Here is a 9552-nt window from a genome sequence, read left to right as displayed (position 1 = left end):
GGTGCTTTACCTTTGATTCCTATTAAATCCAGTTTTGCTTTGGCTCTATGATAACTCTGTAGTGCTGCACCTAATCAAATACTCTTGATGTCAAATGGAGGCACTCTCACCTCACCTCATGTTCAGCCCTTTTTTCATGATTGGATGAAGGCTGTAATAAGGGTAGGAGTTGAGTGGCCCTAGCGGAACCTAACCTAAGCATCAGTAAGCAGGATGTTGCTATGCAAGTGTTTCTTGATGCCTTGTCGATCACCCATTCTTTCACTTTGCCAGTGATTGAGGGGAGACTGTTAGGGCAGTTAGATTTGACCTGTTTTTTATGCGCAGAACTTACCTGACCAGTTTTCCACATTGTTGAGTAGATGCCGTTGTTGTAGCTGTACGGTGCTGGATCAGCTTGGCTTAGGACAAACTTCTGGAGTTCACATCTCCTATCTTATTGCTGAAGTCTAGTTGGGTTCTGGAACCTTTGCAATAACCTGTTTCCTTCTTCTTTTCGTGATATCCACCAGTGGTGAATTGAATTGATTGAACACTAGCATCTGTGATACTTGGGACCTCAGATGGAGGCCATGATGGATCATCTATTTGGTGCCTCTGGCTGAAGGTAGTTATAAATACTTCAGCCTTATCTTTTGCATTGATGTGCTGAGCTTCTCATTTGTAAACAGTGAGCATATTTGTGGAGCTTACAATTCCTGTTAAGGCCATTGTTTAATTGTCTACAACCATCAATTGGATTTGCCAGCACTGCAAAACTTAAGTTGTGGAATCACTTAGCCCTGTCTGTGACTTGTTGCTTAGGCAATTTGGCACACAGTTAGTCCTGTGTGGTGGCTTCACCAGGTTGACAACTCATTTTTTAGACAGATCATCTGCTGCTGCTAGACTCCTTATTATCAGTGGTCAGGTAACAATTGGAAAAAAATTCTGAGAGACAGAATTATTCTTCACTTGGACAGGCATGGATTATTCAAGGATAGCCAGCATGGATCTTTCAAGGGGAGATGATGTCTGACAGGTTTGATCGAGTTTTTTGAAAGGTGACTAGATGTGTGATTGAGGGTAGTATTGTGACTGGAAATCTGTGTCACACTACAGCACTCAGTGCTGGGCCCCTTGCTATTTGTAGTGAATATTAATTTATAGACATAAAAGTAGGAGATTTCATCAGTAAGTTTATAGATGACATAAGAATTAATGGTATGGTAAATAGTGAGAACAGCCTTAGACTACATGACAATATAAACGTTACTACATGGGCACAATGATGGCAATTGGAATTTAATCCTGAAAAGTGGGAGGTCATTCATTTTGTGAGTACTGACAAGACAAGGGAGTACACATTGATTTGTAAGACCCTTGGGCATACAGAAAATCAGAGACCTGGGTATGCAATCCTTGGAGGCCAACAGGGTACGTGGATAAGGTGGTGAAGAAGACATATGAGGTATTTGCTCTTAATAGCCAAGGTACTCTATGCAAGTGAGGAGATTATGACAGATTTATACAAGAGGCTGTTTAGGACACAGCTTGGTGTACTGTGTGTTGTTCTGGTCACCATACTATTGGAATGACGTGGTCGCACTTTAAAGAATGCAGATGAGATTCACCAGGATGTTACATGAACTGAGGCGTTTCAGCTATGAAGAGAGGTTAGATAGCCTGTTTTGCTCAGAGCAGAGACGGCCAAGAGAGGACCTGATTTGAGGTATACAAATTTGAGGGGAATAGTTGGGGTAGATAGGAAGAAATGTTTCTCCTAAGGAGCAAAATCAATAACCAGGAGGTGTAGTTTAAGCTAAAGGGCAGAGCTTTAGAGGGAATTTAAGGAACAGTTTCTTTCACTCAGATGTTGGTGGATTTCTGGCACTTGCTGCCTGACGGGGCAGAAGAAGTGGGAACCATTGCACCATTTAAGAATTATTTAGATTAACACTTGAAATATCATAAAATATAAGATGATGACCAAGAACTGGAAAATGGGACTGAGTAGATAGGTGCTGGGTGACCTGCATGGACAAAATGGGTTGATGGAGCACTTTGCAAATTGCAAAATTCTGTGTCTCTGTTCCCTTTTGTAATCTTCAGTGAATTGGATTGACCTCCCAGCCTTGTTATGTCAGAGATATGCGAAGCTATGAGGTTATATTATGTGGTTTAGGATAGTTCTGCTGATGGTCCATGGCACTTATGGATTACCAGTTTTAAGTTGCTAGGTCTGTTTGAATTCCACCCCATTTTACACAGTGGCTGTGCCATGTAACGTATGAAGATGGCATTGTGAATCAACTTTAGCTGTTGATCCTATAATGCATTCACTGGAGTGCTGTTTGATCTATGTACACTCTGCAAGTCTAATATCTGTGTTAAATCTCCTTTTGGTATTTGTTACTTAAGAATGAGCTAAATAACTGTTTATTTGAGGATATAAACCTCAACCTCTAGTTGGAAACATTGCATATTGTTACAGTTTGCAGCATTGTCTTCCAGATTAAGCTGTAGTTGAATACTTGCCTGACAGCCATTTCAATCTCTTGTCCAAATGGCCTCCTCCTGTGCCATAAATCTTTGTTTCTAAATAGTCCACTTAAGTTGGATTGTCCACTGCATCTATTCAGAATGAAACAAAGATAAAGATAGGGAAGATACTGAGATATGTGTACAGTCCTGTGTTGTGATTTGAAGCTGCCTCTATCACAGCTGTAGCATGGAAATAGGAGGGTGCTTAAAGGGAATGTTGATCAGCATCGGAATAGAAAAAAGATAGACTGATGTTTTGGGTATAAACCATTCATTAGATCATAGAATCTGTACCTGAAGTGTTAACCTTGCATGCTTCCATCATGGAAACCATCATGGAAATATCATGCATAATTGCATGATATTTCTCTTGACTTTGTCCCACATGCAAACAGCTCGGATATTTTTTAATCAGCTTGTTCAGAGATATTACTACACACTGAAGAACAGATGTGACTTCAACCTGAACTGCCTGGTCCAGATGTAGGAAAGCTATCTCTGTGCCACAACAGCCCTATAAACATTATACCTGTTTCTACAAACAGGATTATTTACTGGCATAAGAACACACAGCAACTGCTTTCACTGTTCAATGGGGTAAGATGTTAATCATTAACATTTAATTGTCAGATATTTTTTAAACTTGAAACAAGGCAGGCTGATTCTGATTGCTCAAGGCAATGTCCTCACAAATGAACCAGAATGGCTATCACCTATTTTGTTGTTTTGAGGCTGGTGCAGTATGAGAACTTGCTGAGACCCATTTTCTGATCATTGGTTCAGCATAGAAGGAGCTTCACTTTCTCCAACTGTGCAGTACTCTGATACTGTATCAAAGTTGGAAATGTTATCAGTTGTTCAGTGACATCCTTTACTGAAATACAATTTATCTAAATGGAATAGTTGCCTTTATATCGAAAACAGAATCGAATTTGCCTAACCGTTAGTTTCTGGCAAAATTTTAACAGACTTTTTTCCTCTGTATTCATGTAAGCTTATTTCAACTCATCCATCAAGGCATGTAAAGCGTTGTTTAGTTGGGAAAAGAATTAATAAAGTAAAGTCTAGCCTTCAGACACAAAAAAGTTGAGAGTAATTTAGCAAGAATGCAAGGTGTTTTGGTAAGGTCTTCACTCCCAGGGAGATTCCAGATGGGTTTGATTTTGTCAGTCAGCTGATTGTGTATGTTTGCATGGTGATGGCATGGGTTTTCCCAATAAATATGTATGAAGGGTTTTTCCTTGTCTTTCCCTAAGACTTCTGCATGTTTTACAAAGAAGGGGAAAATAAGTTTCTACTTCTGTTTTCGTTTCAAATTCCACAACAGCGTGAAAACTTCACTAATGCCTAGAGGTTTATGAGGTTTGGTGTGATTTGTCCACTTCACGTTCAAATTTACCAAATACCTCTTGCATGCAAATGCTTTTGCAGTACCCCTTCATGAAGCATTGGGTATGGAGTTTGTAGCATGTATACTGTCAGTGTTGTGTTCTGCATATACATGCTGTTTATATACAAGGGTTACCATCTGACAGTGTGTCCAGAATAATAATAATAAATAAATGTAGTCTGTAAGGCCCTTCATTTTGATCATCTACCCAACTTCACTCTATCGCCTTCTCTTTCAATCCGTTGATTCCCTTACGTACCAGTGTTCTGTCTGTTGTGTTATAAGATGATTAATCATCATCCATAAACTTCAGGGATAAAAAATTCCAGAGATTCATGACCCTCTGGTAAAGAAAGTTCTCCTCATCTTGGTCTTAACATAGAGTCATAGAGACATACAGCACGGAAACAGACTCTTCGGTCCAACTCATCCATGCCCACCAGATATCCCAACCCAATCTTGTCCCCCCCTGCCAGCACCCGGCCTATATCCTTCCAAACCCTTCCTATTCATATACCCATCCAGGTGCCTTTTAAATGTTGCAATTGTACAGCCTCCACCACTTCCTCTAGCAGCCCATTCCATACACATTCCACCCTATGTGTGAAAAAGTTGCCATTTAGGTCTCTTTTATATCTTTCCCCTTTCATATTAAACCTATGCCCTCTAGTTCTGGATTCCTCCACCCCACTTGTCTATTTATCCTATCCATGCCCCTCAGGATTTTGTAAACCTCTATAAGATCACCCCTCAGCCTCTGACACTCCAGGGAAAACAACCCTAGCCTATTCAATCTATCCCTATGGCTCAAATCCTCCAACCTTGGCAACATTTTTGTAAATCTTTTCTGAGCGCTTTCAAGTTTCACAACATTCTTCCAATAGGAAGGAAATAAGAATTGCATGCAGTATTCCAAAAGAAGACATTTCGTCAAATTTTAGTTTCTCAAAAAACAGTTAATGTATAGAATTATGTTCTCCCAAGGAGTTGTGGAGGCATGATCACTGAAATTATTTAAATGGGAAGGTAGGTAAATATTTGAAATATTGAAAAGTTGAGGATTATCAGGAGCTGGAATGAAAAAGGAATCGAAGCCTGGGGCCGGTCAACCATTAAACGTAGACAGGAAAAATATTTTGATGATTAAGAAACTAAAGACCAGTCAGAGATATATTTGGAAGCCCTGACTACATCCACAGTTATGTGATTTTCCAAGTCTCTGGTCCTAGCCTGATTCAGGTGGAGCCTGTCCCATCAGCCATGATAGTTGAGCAAGCTTAAGAGGTTGAATTACCCTACTTTCTGCTCCAGTTCATATGTTTCTATGATCTGACAGAATGATGGGGCAGGATTGAAGGGGGCGTGTCCTACTCCTGCTCCTCTTTCTTATATTATTATTGACTCCTGTCAAAAACCTTCCCCACTAAGTTCAAGATTCTCTTAACTGGAGAAACAGCCAGCCAATCAGCATTTATTTTGTCAGGGTTTTTCTGAATCTGTTCTCGTGAGCTCAGCTTCGGTTGTGCTAAATTCTGTGTCTGTTCATAGGGCAACCTCACCTAGGAATCAGTTTGGTGAATCTTTATTGCTCTGTGAGAAGTGCTATTAAAAATGTTTGATCACTGATGTTGTATTAAACTTTCAGCAAGGACCAAACATTAAATCCATGTTTTCTTTTTCAGTGTGCCGGGAGTTTGCGGTTCGGGAAGATCATAGTCTGGCCCACAACCTGCAGGAGCAGGAAAGTGAGTACCATTAAAGCACTTCACACATCACAGTGTAGGCTTAGAAGGATGAATCACTTCAATCAAAAATACATCTGTAAATAAATAGCTGGTATCAGTGGAGGTGATCATGTAGCTGTTGAATTGTTGTAAAAACTGAACTAGTTCAATAACATCTCTAAGTGGAATGAGATCACCCATTCTCAAACAGTATAGGTTTATGAATGTTCAGGATGGTATAACACACCTCTGGAGCAGTGGGACTTAACCCAAACCTCCTGGCTCAGAGATAGGGACATTATTATTACACTACAAGAGCCTTTGTTTATAAATGATACCAGTTAAGCTTGTACTGCTTCCCATTCTTTGAATTCCAGCAACAGATGCTGAATGATGAGCAGGAGTTACTGCTCCTTGTAAATAGGAGCTCTTGGACCATCTAGCAGCCTGATATGTAATCTCAATTAGCTAAGACAGGAGAGGACCATGTAGTCTCCCAATGTTTGATCATTCAGTGAAGTCACGACTGATGTATGACCCAAATCAATTGGACATGCCTTTGTCCCATATCCTGCAATATCTTTGGTTAACAAAAATATTACCATTTCAGATATTGTATTGACAACTGACCCACCATCATAAACAGTTCATGAAATAAAGTTTTGAACTTTTTCAACACTTTAGAAAGTTAAAATCCTCAAGGTGAAAACTAAATGGTGATTATGTGAATAACTTAGAGGTACGCATATCTAATCTAGAATCCCAGGCTAATGTTCTTGGGAAGTGGGTTAGAATCATGACTATTTCATCATGACTATGATGAAATTTGGATTTGATAAACATCAAGCCCAATAGTGACCATGTCACCACTGCCAATTGTTGTTAAAACTCAAGTGTGTGGTGCTGGAAAAGCACGGCAGGTCAGGCAGCATCCGAGGAGCAGGAGAATTGACACTTCGGACAGAAGGCCTTCATCAGGAGTGTTGTTAAAACTTATCTGGTTTACTGATGTCCTTGTGGAAAGACCTATCCTTATCCTTGTCTGGTCTGGCCTTTGTGACTCTAGACCCATAACAATGTGGGTCGCCCTTATCTGCCCTCTGGGTAATTGAGTTCAGACCAAGCCAGTGATGCCCAGATCCCATGACCAAACAAGAAAACACAGATTTTGTTGCTGCATAGAGGAACTATGCAGAATATTGCTCGAAAGATATGAGGAACAGGGCAATTTATACCTTGACATTTCAGCTGCTGTAGAAATGAGGCACCCAGCAATTTTTAAGAGAAACATTTTGCAGCATTTATTAAGATCTTTAAGATTGTTAGTGTCAGCGGTTTGTTCTAATCTTGATGAACTACATTTTGTAGCCAGTATCTACTTTTTTACTAAAACAACCTCTTTATTTTCTTCCCATCTCTGCCCTCACTGCTGAAAACATTGGCTCATAGCAGATAATTTTCTCAGGATTTTAGTAAACTTCAGCAACTCGTTGATGATGTGCTTTTCGTAATTCTGAAGTAGTCTCAACAGACTCTTTAACCATGTGGTGACGTTGCAACAAATCAGGTTATCATCCATTATGTGAAAACAGTTTCCTGCCTGGATGACAGACTGGTGAAGGAACCATTTTGCCTGTCCTCTACTGAGCTCAATCCTGGTAGATACCGTTCTAATACCTCCATGTAAAATCAAAGGAAAAAAGTTTTGGGAATACTTGACAGGTCAGGCAGCATTTGTGGTTAGGAACAGAGTTAACATTTAAAGTTGATGATTCTTCATCTGAACCGAATCTATGGTTGAGTTGGTTAAGTTGAAGGTTGCTTCTTCTGGTCAATACAGTACCTCACAGCACGAGCAATTTGCCCAGTGAGACTCTGAAAGATACTGTTTTATGTTTCTGCTGTGTTCTGAATTAAAGTTGCAGCAATTCAATGCTTTATATCTCAGACATTACAAACCATTAAAAATCAGAAGCAGCTGCCTTAGCTCTGCCTGTAGTACAACATACTTAACTCAGCTTAGGAATGGAGGTGGCTGATTCAGAAAATATCAAAATTGCACAATGGGCAAGTAGTTTTATTTCTGATTCAGAAAGCTCCATTCCTACAGCTGCTTGAATGCTGCGCATGCAGGTCTTAATCAGATGAAAGTGTTGTAGGCACCAACAGGTTAGAATGCTGACCCAGAAAGAAACAACGTCTTCGCTGTTTAAGAAAATAATATACAAAGTTGTATCTGAGGCTCTTGAAACTTCAATACTGGAAAAACCAAGGGGAAAACAAAAGTGTGGGCTTGTCTTTTGCCTCGTTAATAACCTGAAGAGTTACGGCCCAGTTGCCAGAATGTGGAACAGTGCACTTTAAACAATGCCTTACTGCAAGAAAGGTTAGCTCTTTCTAGGGCCATGTTAGAAGTTGCAGAGTGCTGATTTACAATTACTTCTGCACAGCTTGGTTGATGCAATAGGTAAATCATCCAGATTTAGATCTTCTATTTTTGGCCTTGCCCTGACATGAAGTTTCAGAGTTGAATTTCACTGAAAACGGAACACAATTTCCCCTCCAACAGCACTGACCGTTTGTCTGTGAGGTGAACAGTATCAACCTGAAAGTCAGGGCATGAAGGTAATAACAGGAGCAAAGTTTCACACTTAATGAGCATTTATTTACATCGATACACAATACAAACATGCACCCTAAACCACAAACAGCAGTTTTAGTCTGTTCCTCTGACAAGTGAATCTCAGAACTCAGACATAAATGTAATATAGTAGGGGTAGATTGGTTTTGTGAAAACTGGCAAAATTACTTGTATTCATCATCTTAGATTGAGATTCAGTAACATTTCAGGGCTAGAAAGAGCTTTACTCTCTCCCAAACCATGTGTTGTACCTGTCCTAAGAGTGTTTGATGGGACAGTGTAGAGGAAGCTTTACCGGTACTGACCCTTGCTCTGGGCGTGTTTGACAATGTTTCATACCTCATGATCAATGTTCCAATCCTCAGGGCTAACATTAATTAACATAAGAGGGAGGAATAATCTGGAAGAATGAATTAGAGTAAGGAAGAGAGGGAATATTGCTGCTCCTGGGCATTCCCAAGGGTTAGGAACGTAGAGAAAATTCCTCTGTTTCACTGGAGTATTCACGGTTGAAGCTGGAGAATTTTATAAAGAATTAATCAGATCAGTGAGTTTGCAATGAATTGAAATAATGTAGTATTTTATAGTTGGATTTGCAGTAACCTGTGGACAGCTTTAATATTACAGAAGAACAATGAAACCACTTTCCTGAGAAGTTGCTTTGATTGCGCTGCCCTCTGGATCCTGGTGTTTACAACAAGCAGTGTGCATTGGAAAAGGATTAATAAATATTAAACACCCATGGGGGGTTATACTTTAATTATCTTGGCAGAAAAGTGCAGTGAATTTTGTGCTGGGAATTATTTCACAAAGTGAGGCTTTTACAACTGAAGGCACATGTGGAGAGAGGACAAAATAAGGAACAAAGCTTGGAAGCACCTAGTTTAAAGTTTACCACCTGGAAAAACAGTTAAATCCTAAAGGTTGGGACTAGTGACTGAGGGACAAGTATCTGGAGTTATGCATGATCTAATGTTGAGCTTGACCTTGTGAACTTTGTATTTCCTTCCCTAATTCCATATATTTTTATTTACCAATGGTAATTATTTTCATGTAAGAAGTTTTGCTTATTGTGATCTTCTGCCCCTGTTCTGTGTAAAAGGAATAAACTTCTAATTATCCATCTGTTTACTTTGATCTTCCCTCCTTTATCACCCTCTTTTGAAAGCACCTCTGTGCCTTTAATTACCTCCTCTCTGCTATTTTTGACTTGTAGCCAATATGAAATTTGAGTCTCATTGCAACAAAGTTATTTAAGAGCAGAGAACAACAAC

At 39.7% G+C, this 9552-nt stretch overlaps 1 protein-coding gene across 1 annotated transcript in view; it reads left to right on the top strand.

Moving 5' to 3' along the window:
• The first annotated feature begins 551 nt into the window (after positions 1 to 551).
• The window catches only part of LOC122556099 (coiled-coil domain-containing protein 50-like), a 55531-nt gene continuing 46530 nt past the window's right edge, over positions 552 to 9552 (top strand). The window contains exons 1-2 of the mRNA XM_043702560.1: positions 552 to 607; positions 5596 to 5658. The gene's annotated coding sequence lies outside the window, so the exon portion shown is untranslated. The remainder of the gene's footprint in view (positions 608 to 5595; positions 5659 to 9552) is intronic.

The sequence above is a fragment of the Chiloscyllium plagiosum genome, chromosome 13, assembly GCF_004010195.1.
Source record: "Chiloscyllium plagiosum isolate BGI_BamShark_2017 chromosome 13, ASM401019v2, whole genome shotgun sequence".
Taxonomy (NCBI): Eukaryota; Metazoa; Chordata; class Chondrichthyes; order Orectolobiformes; family Hemiscylliidae; genus Chiloscyllium; species Chiloscyllium plagiosum.
The sequence above is the reverse complement of the archived record's forward strand: the minus strand, read 5'-3'. Positions and strand labels throughout refer to the sequence as shown.